This window comes from Nomascus leucogenys, chromosome 2, assembly GCF_006542625.1.
Source record: "Nomascus leucogenys isolate Asia chromosome 2, Asia_NLE_v1, whole genome shotgun sequence".
NCBI classification, from domain to species: Eukaryota; Metazoa; Chordata; class Mammalia; order Primates; family Hylobatidae; genus Nomascus; species Nomascus leucogenys.
In genome coordinates, this window is record NC_044382.1 from 107,460,354 (window position 1) to 107,475,389 (window position 15,036).

A 15,036-nucleotide genomic window follows, 5' to 3' on the forward strand; every position below is an offset into this window, starting at 1 on the left:
GCATGCCTGTAATCCCAGCTACTCGGGAGGCCGAGGCAGGAGAATCGCTTGAACCCAGGAGGTGGAGGTTGTGGTGAGCCGAGATGGCGCCATTGCATTCCAGCCTGGGCAACAAGAGTGAAAACTCTGTCTCAAAAAAAAAAAAAAAAAAAAAAAAAATATACAGACTTGCATACTTAGAGAAAATGCTTGGGTGCTATAGACATATTATAATTAACCGACAAGGTTGTGTTCAATAAAGATAATAGAATTTTATGTCTCCACATTGCCTCATCAGTTTCCCCCATCCTACCTTTGAAGCAACAAGTAGATTAAGCTGAGGTTTTTCTGGGCTGGGTTAAATTTAGGTTTTTTTCTTCCTTGCCTCCCCAAAGGGGAGGAACTAAAAAGGAAGATGAGATTGTTGACTGCTATATCCTTAGTACCCAGAGGGGACTAAGAAGTTATAGTAAATGAAAAGACCTCATTGTCATTGTACATTCAAGTATAGTGAGTAAATGTATGACCCCATCCATATGGTCTTTGCTCAAATGTCACCTTTTGGCAGGCCTTCCCTAACCACACTATAATTTACCCCAAGCACTCCTTCTCCTCCTGTTCTGCTTTACACTTCTACATAGCATTTATCACGAACAACAGTGTGTGTGTATGAATAATATAATGAATCTCATATGTTCCCATCACCAAGCTTCAATAATTATTAATATTTTACCCATCATTTAATCTATACCCTCATCACTTTGTTTTGCTTTGTTTGGGCTTTTTTCTGAAATGTTTTAAAGTGAATACCAGACATGACATTTCCCTTCATACTGTATGTTTTACTTATTTAATGTCTGTCTTCTCCTACTAGAATATGTGCTCAACAAGGGCAGGAATTTTTATCTACTGTTCACAGAAACATTCCCAGCATCTTTTTTTCTTTTTCTTTTTAAATTCATTCAAGTTTGAGAAGTTATTCTTATTCCGAGCATCTTTTTTTTTTTTTTTTAAGGCAAAGTCTCTGTTACTCAGGCTAGATTGCAGTAGCATGATCACAGCTCACTGCAGCCTCAGCCTTCCCAGACTCATGTGATCCTCATGCTTCAGCCCCCTCAGAAGCTGAAATTGCAACTGCACGCCACCACACCCAGCTAATTTTGTATTTTTTGTAGAGATGGAATTTCACATGTTGCCCAAGCTGGTCTCAAGCTCCTGGGTTCAAGCGATCTGCCCACCTCAGCCTCACAAAGTGCTGGGATTATAGGCATGAGCCATCGCTCCAGCCCCAGCATCTTAAAAAGGTTCCTGGCACATAATAAGTACATAATAAATATTTTTGAGTGCATAAATATGGAATCCATATTTTTAGTCTCTTGCTAGTTAGGCATTGTCTCAGTCAGTTTAGGATGCTATAATGGAATATCATAGATTGGGTGGCTTAAACAACAGAATAGTTTGTTTTTAGTGTATAGAAATGCAAATAATTTTTTTTTTTTTCTTTGAGACGGAGTTTCGCTCTGTCGCCCAGGCTGGAGTGCAGTGGTGCAATCTTGGCTCACTGCAAGCTCCGCCTCCCAGGTTCACGCCATTCTCCTGCCTCAGCCTCTCCGAGTAGCTGGGACTACAGGCGCCCACCACCCGGCCCAGCTAATTTTTTGTCTTTTTAGTGGAGACGGGGTTTCACCGTGGTCTCAATCTCCTGACCTCGTGATCCGCCTGCCTCGGCCTCCCAAAGTGCTGGGATTACAAGCGTGAGCCACCGTGCCCAGCCTGCAAATAATTTTTTATGTGTTGGTTTTGTATCCTGCAACTCTCTGGATTTATTAGTTCGAAGAGTTTTTTTATGGCATTTTTAAAGGATTTTCTATACATAAGATGTTGCTCACAAAGAGGGACAACTTTACTTCTTCCTTTTCGATTTGGATGCTTCTTATTTCTTTTTCTTGCCACGTTGCTCTGGCTACGACTTCTAGTACTTTGTTGAATTGAAGTGGTGAAAGTGGGCATCTTTGCCTTGTTCCTGATCTTTGAGAAAAAGCTGTCAGGTTTCCACTGATGAATATGATGTTAGCTGTTGGCTTTTCATATATATACTTTATTATGTTGAGGTACTTCCCTTCTCTTCCTTTTTTAAAATTTTTTTAAAATCCCAAATTGTAGTAGAGAGAGTCTATGGGTTTTTTTTTTTTTTAATCACAAAAGGATGTTGAATCTCTTAAAATGCTTTTTTGGCATCTATTGAAATGATCATATGGATTTTATCTGTTGATGTGGCAAATCACATTGATTAATTATTTTGTATCTGAAAAGAAAATTAGGAAAACAATCCCATTTACAACAGCACCAAAAATAATAAAATACTTAGGAATAAACTTGATTAAGGAGGTAAAAGACATACACTGAAAACTATAAAACTGATGAAATAAATAAAGAAGGCATACATAAATGGAATGGTACTATATTCATGGATTGGAAGGTTTAAAATTGTTAAAATATTCATACTATACAAAACAATACAGATTTAATGCAATCCCTGTCAAAATCCCAATGGCATTTTTTTTTACAGAAATAGAAAAAACAATTCTAAAGTTCATGTGGAACCACAAAAGACCATGAATAGCCAAGTCAATCTTGGAAAAGAACAAAGCTGGAAGCATCACACATCCTGATTTCAAAATATATTACAAAGCTACAGTAATCAAAACATATATACAAAAACATATATACAAAAATCAACTCAAAATGAATGAAAGACTTAAATGTAAGGCTTGAAATAGTAAAACTCCTAGAAGAAAACTTAGGGGAAAAGCTTCATGACATTGATCGGCAATGATGTTGTATATACAACACCAAAAAGACAGGCAGCAAAAACAAAAATAAGTGGGACTACATCAAGGTACATAAAGCTGCACAGCAAAGGAAACAATCAACAAAGTGAAAAAGCAACTTACACAATAGAAGAAGATATTTGCAAACCACATTCTGATAAAGGTTAATCTCCAAAATATACAGTGATTTCCTACAACTCAGTAGTAAGAAAATGGATAACCAGATTTTAAAAAATGGTCTAAGGACTTCAACAGACATTTTTCCAAAGAAGACGTGCAAATGGCCAACAGGTATGTGAAAAACAAATGCTCAATATCATAAATCAGGGACATGCAAGTGAAAACGACAATGAGATATCACCTCACACCTGTCAGGATGGTTACTATCAAAGGAAACAAAAAACAAGGGTTGGCAAGAATGTGGAGAAATTGGAACCCTTGTTAGTGGGAATGTAAAATGGTGCAGTTGCAGTGGAAAACAATAGAGAGCTTCCTCAAAAAATTTTAAAAATAGGACTACTGTATGATTCTGCAATCCCACTTCTGTGTATATATCCAAAACAATTGAAATCAGGATCTCAAAGATGTTAGCACTCCTGTGTTCATTACAGTACTATTTCACCATTACCAAGATGAGAATATAACCTAAATGTTCATGGAAAGATGAATGGATTTTTAAAGTGTGGTACATACGAATGGTAAAATATTATTCAGCCCTAAAAAAGAGGGAAATTCTACAATATGCAACCACATGGATGAACCTTGAGGACATTACATTAAGCAAAGCAAGCCAGTCACAGAAGGACAAATACTGCATGATTTCACTTATTTGAGGTATCTAAAATAGTCAAGTCTGGAAATTCAAGGAAGGAATGGTAGTTTCCAGGAGTGGAGGAAGGAGAAATGGGGTATTATTAATCAATAGGCATGAAGTTTCATTTAAGCAAGATGAGCAAGTTGTATAGATCTGCTGTACAACATTGTGCCTGTAATCAAAAACACTGTTATTGTACACTTAAACATTTGTTAAAAAGGTAGATCTCATGGTAAATGTTCTTACTACAATGAAATAAAATTTAAAAAAAAGAAAAACTGCCGAGTCTAACACTGCTATCCTACCAGTGAGCACTTTTTTCCTCAAACTTGCAGCAGCCACTGCTCAAAGTTCTCCATCTCATTATCCATTTGTCAGTAACCCACCATCATAGGCCAATTACTGCACTGGGTTCTAGATCATTTACACTTCTATGTACTATACAGGCCCAAGGCGTAATTCACTAGAATAGAATTTGCAGAATGTGTTGCTCTACCCATTCAGCTAATTACAGCAGTCATTACCATTACAGCTTCCATCCCTAATTCCCCACTTCCCTGCCCCTCTAAGAACCAGCCTCTGATTGATAGTGGGATAAGCTGCTTAAGAAAACGTACAGGATCCACTCTGCTCTTGGACATCTAATGTTTTAGCATAGTCAGCACATTGTCATTCTTATGGTAAATGCACCAGATTTTTGCTTAGGGCACTGTCTTTCTTTGGTTACCATTCCACATTGTTAGGTTGGGACTGATCCCTCCACCTTTAATCCAGAAGAAATTATGTAAGCCAGTCAGAGAATCTCATTAGCCTTGCCACAGTGCTTGGGTCATAGATAAATGTATAACAGGAAACAGGCAAATCAAAGGCACGAAACCCATTTCTGAGCTATATGTTGGAATTGTTGGGGGCAGAATAGCTCTCTTCACGATAGGTTTAAACCTAAAAAAATTTGAGCTGCTGGTTGCACTTTTGCTATCATCTGTGGAGAGCCTGAGGTGAGCCTATCTGAGACTGAAGATAATGCTTAGGAAAGGAGAACCAAGAAATGACTAGTTAATATCAATTGAGCAATTACTATGTGTTAATCACAATTGATCATTTAATTCTACAGTAACTCTTAGAAACAGGGTCCACATCGATCATCCACAAGCTAGAGATGAGGTCAATAAGAATAAATGTCTTGCCCAAAGTTTTACAGCTAATGGCAAAGCTGAGATTTGTACCTAGGCAGTCTAGATCTAGAACCCATGTTCAGTACCGCTATGCTACACTGTCTCAATGTATGCTAATATATTGACTAATAAATACACACTTCAGAGACAGCTAGAGAGAGAGTAAGAGCCTGAGAGAGACAATGAGTCCTGGTTATTTGTCTTTGAGTGCCTGAATCTAATCATACCTGAAATCATAAACTTTTTTTTTTTTTTTTTTTTGAAACAGAATCTTGCACTGTCACCCAGGCTGGAGTGCAGTGGCACGATCTGAGCTCACTGCACCCTCCGCCTCCCGGGTTCAAGCGATACTCCTGCCTCAGTCTCCCGAGTAGCTGGTATTACAGGGGCCTGCCACCACACCCAGCTAATTTTTTGTATTTTTAGTAGAGACGGGTTTCACCATGTTGGCCAGACTGGTCTCAAACCCCTGACCTTGTGATTCACCTGCCTCAGCCTCCCAAAGTGCTGGGAATATAGTCGTGAGCCACCGTGCCCAGCCCTAAACTTTTTTTTTTTAATTAAATAAGCAAATTGCCCTTTCCACTGTTTCTCAGAAGCCAGTTTGACTGTTAAAACTGATAAAACTCCTAATATATCCTTCAGTATGCAAGGAGTGATACACATAAACCTGTATCAAATGTGAAAGCTTACAGATCACACTGAAACCACTGGATGGCTCTACATACTTTGTAAACATTTACACTTGCACCTAGGAGAAATTCGAGGACTATTTCATGAGATTCTTTGAGGTAATTCATTGAAGTAACCAACCCTTCAGTGTTCTCCCTCTATTTACCCGTGCCCACTTATGCTCTCTTTCATTTCTTCATGTCAGGCCTGACTGACATACACCTTGCTCTACATCTAGGGCCTACAGCTCCAGGAAAAATCAGCGTACATAGTGAAAGCAGTGTCCTGGTGACCTGGCATGCTGCAACCCAGGCTCCCATCTCAAAATTGCCCAGAAATGTATCTGTTATCCATGGACCTTCCCCAAAAAAGTTACACTGATCCTTGTCTAGTAGGGGAGCCTTGCATCAGATATAGTGTCCATCTCAAATTTGTTGCTTTAAGTCATCCTAACACATCCACATGGGGAACCTAAAGGAGCATGACCTGACCCTCCTCATTTGTTCATTTTCTGTTCCTGCTTTCGTCCTGTCCTTAATTGATTTCCAATTGGAGACGCCTCTTATTTAATCTACCATTTCTGTAGGCAAAGATTTCTTAATCAGTATTACAGACAACACAATAAACAAAAAGATTAGCAAATATTAACAAAGTGATAATATTAAAATTAAGAATTTCTGTTTCTTGAAAGATACAATTGAGACTGGAAAGGCAAGAAACTAAAAAAACGTTTGCAGTGCATACAGCAAAGAGACCCTACAAATTAATAAGAGAAGTACTTAAAAAAATAGATAAGAAACTTGATTGGCCAGGTGTGGTCAATCCTAGCACTTTGGGAGGCTGAGGCAGGCAGATCACTTGAGCCCAGGAGTTTGAGACCAGCCTGGGCAACAAGATAAAACCCCGTCTCTACAAAAAAACAGAAAAATTAGCTGAGTGTGGTGGCAGGCACCTGTAACCCCAGCTACTTGGGAGCTGGAGGAGGGAGGATCACCTGAGACCAGGGAGCTGCGGCTATGGAGAGCTGTGATCGTGCCACTGTATTCCAACCTGGGTGACAGAGTGAGACCGTGTCTCAAAAAAAAAAAAAAGTTAAAAAAAAATCCCAAAACTTAATTTGGTACTCCTCCATATAATGGGATACACAATTGATCAATCAATATATGAAAAGATACATAGCATCATTAGTCAAAAAGGAATTGAAATTAAAACTATAAGGAGTTAACATTACCTACCCAGTGATCAGAATGGTTAAGAATATCAATACTAAGAGTTATGTGGGCCACCTGGGGTGGCTCATGCCTATAATCCCAGTACTTTGGAAGACTGAGGCAGGAGGATCCTTTGAGGCCAGGAGTTCAAGACCAGCATGGGCAACATAGCAAGACACTGTCTTTACATAAAAATTAAAACATAATTTTTAAAAATTTAACCAGGCATAGTGGCATGTACTTGGAGTCCTAGCTACTCAGGAGGCAGAGGTAGGAGGATTCCTTGGCCCAGAAATTCAAGGTTACAGTGAGCTATGATCACACCACTGTACTCCAGCCTGAGAGACCTTGCCTCTATTGAAAAAGATAAAAAGTTGATTTGGATAATTTGTTGATGATCTGAAACTCTCACACACTTTTGGTAGGACTATAAATTGGTACAACTTTGCAAAAACAGTATTAATCTGCCAAAATTTTAATCTCCTAAAATCTTAGGGATACGCCCACCAGGAATGCAAACATGCATATCAAAGCTACACTGGAAGTTCTTAACAGTATTACTTATCCTAGCTATAAATTGCAAGCAACCCCAATGGAATTAGAATGGATAAATAATATGTGACATAATTCATGGAACAAAATATCATTCAGCAGTAAAAGTGAAAACACTATAGCTATGTACACAATGTGAATGCATCCCACAAACATACCGGACACCAAATAATATAAATGCATGATTCTATTAATGTATACTCAGAAATGAAATTTTAGAAATTAGAATATTGGTTACCTTTGAGGAAAAGAAAAGTGATAGTTCATCTTGCTCCAGAATACCCTGGTAACATACATACTACCATGGCTGTCTGGTGGGTAATTCTACCCTCTGCCCCAAGTCCCATGTCCCACTCCAGACCACAAACAGGTTCCCCAGTCTTTCTACCCGATTCACCAATGCAAGGGATGGTGGAACTGTGTTCTAACAATGGTCAACAACTCAGATTTTCCTAAACATTGCACATACATGCATAACTATTTGTTCATACTGTTCCCTCTGCCTAGCATGGAAATCCCTCTTCTCTCTCAGCAGAGAAACTTATACTCCTAATTCAAAACGCAGATGGCATCACGCGAGGTCAGAGAAAGAGGCAATAAGTTTTAGTCAACCTGTCTTTGATTATTGGCTTGCCATATGCAGTCTACGTGTACTTGATCATTTCTTAACTTTTTAGCCTGTTTCTCATGTATGAAACGAGAATAATGATATCCAGCTCATGGGTTGTTTAAAGGAATACATGACATGATAAGGTAAGAGCTTATTACATATTATTTTTCTTTGTTTTCCTTTTTCCCTTGCAGTATCACTTGCTTTCAGCTGTGTACTGGCACCACTCAGAATAATTTTAGAGTCATTAATTTTATTTATTTATTTTTCTCTTTTATTTCTTTTAACTTTTTTTTTTTTTAATTTTAAAGACATGGTCTTGCTTTGTTGCCCAGGCTGGTCTCAAAACTCCTGGGCTCAGGTGATCCTTCTGCCTCAGCCTCCCAAAGTGCTGGAATTACAGGCATGAGCCACAGCGCATGGACCCAAGTCATTAATTTTGTTTTATTTAATTTAATTAATTTATTTATTTGAGACAGAGTCTCACTCTGTTGCCCAGGCTGGAGTGCAGTGGTACAATCTTGGCTCACTGCAACCTCCCTCCGCCTCCCAGGTTCAAGCGATTCTCCTGCCTCAGCCTCCCTAGTAGCTGGGATTACAGGCATGAGCCACCACGCCCAGCTAATTGTTGTATTTTTAGTAGAGATGGGGTTTTACCATGTCAGTCAGGCTGGTCTTGAACTCCTGACCTCAAGTGATCCACCTGGCTCGGCTTCCCAAAGTGCTGGGATTACAGGCATGAGCCACTGCCCCTTGCCCCAAGTCATTAATTTTAAAAAATATTTATTTATTTATTTATTTATTTATTTATTTATTTTTTTTTTTTTTTTTTTTGAGACGGAGTCTCGCTCTGTCGCCCAGGCTGGAGTGCAGTGGCGTGATCTCGGCTCACTGCAAGCTCCGCCTCCCGGGTTCACACCATTCTCCTGCCTCAGCCGCCCTAGTAGCTGGGACTACAGGTGCCCGCCACCACGCCCAGCTAATTTTTTTGTATTTTTAGTAGAGATGGGGTTTCACCGTGGTCTCGATCTCCTGACCTCGTGATCCACCCGCCTCGGCCTCCCAAAGTGCTGGGATTACAAGCGTGAGCCACTGCACCCGGCCCAAAAAATATTTATTTAGCATGAGCATACTTGGTAGGAGCCAGGGTTAGAAAAAGAGCGAGATATGATGCACAAGAAATTGTTACTTTGGCCAGGAATAGCAAGTTAGTGAATAAGAAAATATTTAATGAAAAAATAATTTTCAGGCCGGGTGCGGTGGCTTATGCTTGTAATCCCAGCACTTTGGTAGGCCGAGGAGGGCGAATCACGAGGTCAGGAGATCGAGACCACGGTGAAACCCCGTCTCTACTAAAAATACAAACAATTAGCCGGGCGTGGTGGCGGGTGCCTGTAGTCCCAGCTACTCGGAGAGGCTGAGGCAGGAGAATGGCTTGAACCCGGGAGGCGGAGCTTGCAGTGAGCCGAGATCGCGCCACTGCACTCCAGCCTGGGCAACAGAGTGAGACTCCGTCTCAAAAAAAAAAAAAAAAGAAAAAATAATTTTCAGAAATTTTAAGAGATTTTAAAGCCATTATTTGCAAGAGACTAAATTTTTTAGATAACCAGGGAGATTAATTAGGAATCTACAGTAGCTATGCTGATCTAAAGTTATTGGTATCTAGCTTAATAGGTATGTCAATGGGAAGAGAAAAAAAAAGATATGACACATGAGACATTAATAAGGAAGAAGCATTATAATTTTTTAATAGATACTGTATAAAGAATAGTACAGGCCAGACATGGTGGCTCACGCCTGTAATTCCAACACTTTTGGAAGCCCAGGCGAGAGGATCACTTGGAGTCAGGAGTTTGAGACCAGCCTGGGGAAAAACAGCAAGACCCCATCTCTAAAAATAAAAAATAAAAAAAAATTTAAACTAAATTAAAAAAAAAAAATTAGCCGGATGTGGTGGCATGCACCTGTACTAGGTGACAGAGTGAGACCCTGCCGAAGGAGAAGAAGGCAAAGAAGAAGGAAAAGGAAGAAGAAAAGAAAAATGAGGGGAAGGAAGAAGGAGGAGAAGTGGTAGGAGGAGGGTGATGAGCAGAAGAAGGAGAAGAAGAAAGAGGAGGAAGAGGAGGAGAAAGGAGAAAGAGAAGGAGAAAAGAAGAAGAAAAGAAGAATAGTACAATGTGAACCTGTTTTGTATTTTTTGGTTTTGTTTTTTTTAGCGACAGGGTCTCGCTAGGTCATCCAGGCTGGATTACAGTGGCTCAATCATAGCTTACTGCAGCCTTCTGTACTACAGGCACACATCATCATGCCAATTTTTTTTTTTTTTTTTTTTTTTTTAAGATGAGGTATCTGTGTTAGTCAGGCTGATCTCAAATTCCTAGGTTCATGCAGTCCTCCTGCTTCAGCCTCCTGCGTAGCTGGGATTATAGGCATGAGCCACACTGCACCTCGCAATTTCAAAGTCACATAAAAATTGTATTTGTTTCCTCTGAAACCAAAAACCTACCAATATTTTATCAATCTTACTGTATGTGCTTCCAATGGTGTTAGCTGAAAATTTCAAACATTCAAAACAAAACACACTGTTAGAGAATAAATTCATCACGTTGATTCTAAATAACATTAAACATGTTTTATTAAACATTGTGATTTTAATTTTTGAAAGATGATGAGACTTTCGTCACTTCTGTCAAAATATCTATCTTGGAAAAAAGAAAATAGGATGCAGGAAAACATCAAGTGGCAACTGTTGCTACATAGCTAGAAGGCTACATATGTTTCAGTTATTAGACAAACATTTCCATGCTCTGTGGCTTTTAAAAAGATTACTGCCCATGTAATGGGACATAAATCTTAACAATACATACAATTTGACAACTTGAAATTTATTGGTATTGTTATGAGCTGTTTGACAAAGTTTTACTTTGACATTTGAATAAAATATCTAATATGCAATTTGCTTAACACATACTTTGCATATCAACTGCTCTAATATAAACTTTTAGTGTAACAATGGGAATATAAGATATAAAGACATTTTTACATATTAGAAGTGAACCAATGAATCCTTTAAGATGAAATGTGAAATCCTGGCAAGGAGGGGGAAAGAACAGAACATATTAACAGAATGCCCTAAGATGGTCTGGGAATACTTACCCCAAATCAATATTTCGTCAAGCAGATCACATAGCAAAGCTACTAATGTTATTAAGCACTGAACTAAGATACGTAAATAGAGAATAAAAATTTGTAATACACAAAATAAATTACATATTTATAGTTGTGGATATATGAAAAGCCAGTATTTTAAAAAAAGATCCTGGAAGAATCATGGCTTGCCAATAATCAAAACTGATTCTGGAGTGTTTCATCAATGGAAGATCTTTTGAAGTAACGGGATACTCATAATGGGGAAGATACACTCAGGAGAGAGGAAAAAAATCCTTCTGATATAAAATCTTGGAATATCACAATAACTATTTAATAGGAACAAATATTCCTATTGAAGTACTAAACTTTAATGTTCCTATTAAAATACTGAACTCCTGGATATTACTCATCTGATAGGAGACAGTTGAACCTTACTGTTATGCTTGTACAAATGTTTGGAATGTAACTTCATCTGGAACAATATTTGCACCTGGAACTTCTTTTATAATCTCATAAAATTTGCCTTATGAGTTTCCACTGCCATTTGGGAGTAACCTAACATTCAGTCCTTGCCTCTGTGTTAGTTTGTTGTTGCATTGCTATAAAGAAATACCTAGACGGGCACAATGGCTCACACCTATAATCCCAGCATTTTGGGAGGCTGAGTGGGACAGATCACTTGAGTCCAGGAGTTTGAAACCAGCCTGGGCAACACAGTGAAACCCTGTCTCTACAAAAAATACAAAAATTAGCCTGGTGGTGCACACCTGTAGTCCCAGCTACTCAGGAAGCTAAGGTGGGAGGATCACTTGATCCCAGGAGGCGGAGATTGCGGTGAGCCATGATTGCACCACTGCACGTCAGCAATTGGGTGACAGAGTAAGACCCTGTCTCAAAAAAAGAAAAGTGTGTGAGAGAGGAGGGAGAGATAGAGAGAGAGAGAGAAATACCTGAGGCTGGGTAATTTATAAAGTAAACAAGTTTCATTGACTCACGGTTCTGCAGGCTGTACAGGAACTGAACACACCCACATAGGGTATGTACAGAAGCAGATGCTAACGCATCTGCTTCTGGTGAGGCCTCAAGGAAGCTTACAAGCATGGCAGAAGGTGAAGGAGAACCAGCATGTGACATGGAGAGAGAGGGAGAAGATCTCATGCACTTTTAAACAACCAGATCTAATGTGACCTCAGAGCAAGAACTGACTAGCACCAAGAGGATGGCGCTAAGCCATTCAAGAGGGATTCACCCCAATGATCCAAACACCTCCCACCAGGACCCATCTGCAACATTGGGAATTACATTTGAACATGAGATTTGGAGGTGACAAACATCCCAACTGATCCCTGTATCAGTTTCTACCCTGGTACAGGAATCGTCATTGCATATAGTGCCCTGCCATGTTGGGTGCCCTGAATTTCTTTCAGTTCTACTAGGTACAAAAGTTAGCTGCTTGTGGGCAGTGAGTAACATTCATGAACTTTATGGAGGCTACAGAATTGCCTAGCTGTTCAGTTGGAGGATGCCCCAGAGGAGGGCTATCTCTTAGATACCTTGATAATTAATCTTTTTGCACATAGCATCAACTTCCCAAGACATAATATTTTATATCCAAACATTAGAAGAACAGAGTTCATGAATGTTTATGCCTAAGCATGGACTTTTCTGAAAGCTGTGGCTTGTTTATGTGGGTGTGTCTTTAGTTAGGTACCCTATGTGGGTGTGTCTTTAATGTACCAAGCATTAAAAACCACATCTGTTAGGGTCTAGGACAGGAAACCCAGACTATGTCATGCCTAAGTGCCACTCCAGAGTATACGAAAATTAGAACATGTTAGAAAAGGTCTTATAGCTTCTCAAGCAGCTCTGTAGTTCCTTTATTCCCAATCTTCTCTTAACCCTCATGTGCTGGTGTTGCTGGTCGAGGACAGTTTCAAAGCAATAATTTCAGAGCCTATGAGCTGCCTCTGTTTATACAATGATATGTGTCATAACTCTCCTGGTTCCTGCAAAAGAGCTGGAATTCTCAGGATTGGGGGTGCACACTTTAAAGGAGTATGTTGATAGAAACCTGTTACAGGAATTCATTTTCCCCTCAAGCCACTTCATGGAACCACAAGTACAATTTGTAAATTTAGTGAGACCATAATTCAGGGATGCACTGGATTTGGGCTTCAAACTGAGTGCACAGACATCACTGGAAGACTTAGGGGAAAAAAAGGAAGAGACCCTATGAACAGGGGGGAAAAATTGACAGATGAAAAGAGTGAAACAGAATGATAACTGCCAGAGGAAGGGATGAAGTTTTATTCCCTACAACAACATCCTTTCTTATACCGCCTAGGTGAAGAGGCACAGCTGCTGCCATGAAAGGGGTTTCCTAGAAAGTGGTGAAGAGACCATAGCCTAATGCAAGTAGAGAATTGGGACCAGGAAAAATAAAGCCATGAAATAATGAGTCTACTATATTAGAGGTAATTTATTGCTGCTTCCAAGATTTAACATATGGAGTAAAATCCTAAATGCTGAGTGAAAGAATCCAAAAGTTGAACATAACATAAGGTGTCCTAGGATCCCTCAAAAAAATAAATTAAATACCATTGGTTTAGAGAGAGGTATTCTATGGATTGACGTTTCCTGGGAATTTGGGGGTTTGAGGAAAAGAATATACTACACTCGATGTTTAGTATTTGGTGGTATTACACTATATGTTTAAATACATAAACATTTTAACATAAGTTCATTGTCTGAGAATTTGCTCTATTTTCACGTATCATCAATACTTCTAGGAAAAAGTTTCCAGAACATTTTATGAAACTTTAATCAGTGGATATCTATAAATTTTGTTGGATTATGATGCCATATAAACAGGTAAGAAGCCATTTTTTCCCCTAAAACATTGTCCACACAAAATGTTCTTATAAAAAACTATGAACTTTGTCTTTTCTCCTTGGCCCTACAACTCCACCACCACCAGAGAAGGTAAACAGTTCTTAGGATTCCATGCCTCAAAAATGTACTTTCAGGCTAATCTATTGTTGTCCAAGAAAAAGCTATATGGCCATCATTACAGGCAATTTGCAGCAAGAGAGACTTGAATTTAAAGTATCTCACCACTTCGCCCACCACTGGGCCCTGAAAAAACTTAAGAACAGGTCACTGAGCCCCTTTCAAGTCAGGAAATTATCTAGTGAACTAGTACCTCATCGTCCTCTTTCAAATATCTGCAACCTATTTTTCATTGCTTATATTTAGGCTCTTTCTTTATAGATCTCATGTTGCATCCTGACTGTTTTCCTGATAGAGCTAGGAGAGAGAGACAGCATGTTCCATTTATGCTTTCTGGACTCCTGGGATCCTAGAAGCCAGCTAAAGCACATAGTTGTAAGAAGAGCTACTTGCTGTAGAACAGAAGAGCCAATCTTTCCTTGTGTATTCTGCCAGAACAAATTCTAGCTTTCCACTGGCTGGCCCCATTCCACCTCACTCCCATGCCAGGTAAATCTTTTGAGTCATCAAGCACAGCCAGGCTCACCCTATTAGATATGTTTACCCCCAGATTAAAACCTAATGCTTCTCACCTCACCCACTCCACCTGGCTTCTGTACTTTATTTATTAAGGGCCTAACTGTTCTTTTTTTGTGCCTTACCTCCACTTCCTAATTTGAATTATTCAGTTTCTTTTGTTTTTTCTTACTGAACATTTGATACACAGAATGTACTTATTCATAATTCTTGTTTACTACCACAGTCTCATCATTTGTACACACAGGGCTTCCTTCCTTCTCTCCTTCCAACCTTCTTTATTTTTTATTTTTTTACAAATTGGGTCTTGCTGTCACCCAGGCTGGAGTGCATAATCGTAGCTCACTGCAGCCTTGAAATTCTGCGTTCCAACAATCCTCCCACCTCAGCCTCCAGAGTAGCTAGGACTGCAGCCATGTGCCACCCTGCCCAGCTAAGTTTTATTTTATTTTGTTTTGGTTTTTATTTTTTTAGAGAGAGAGTTGCACTTTGTTGCCCAAGCTGGTGTTGAACTCCT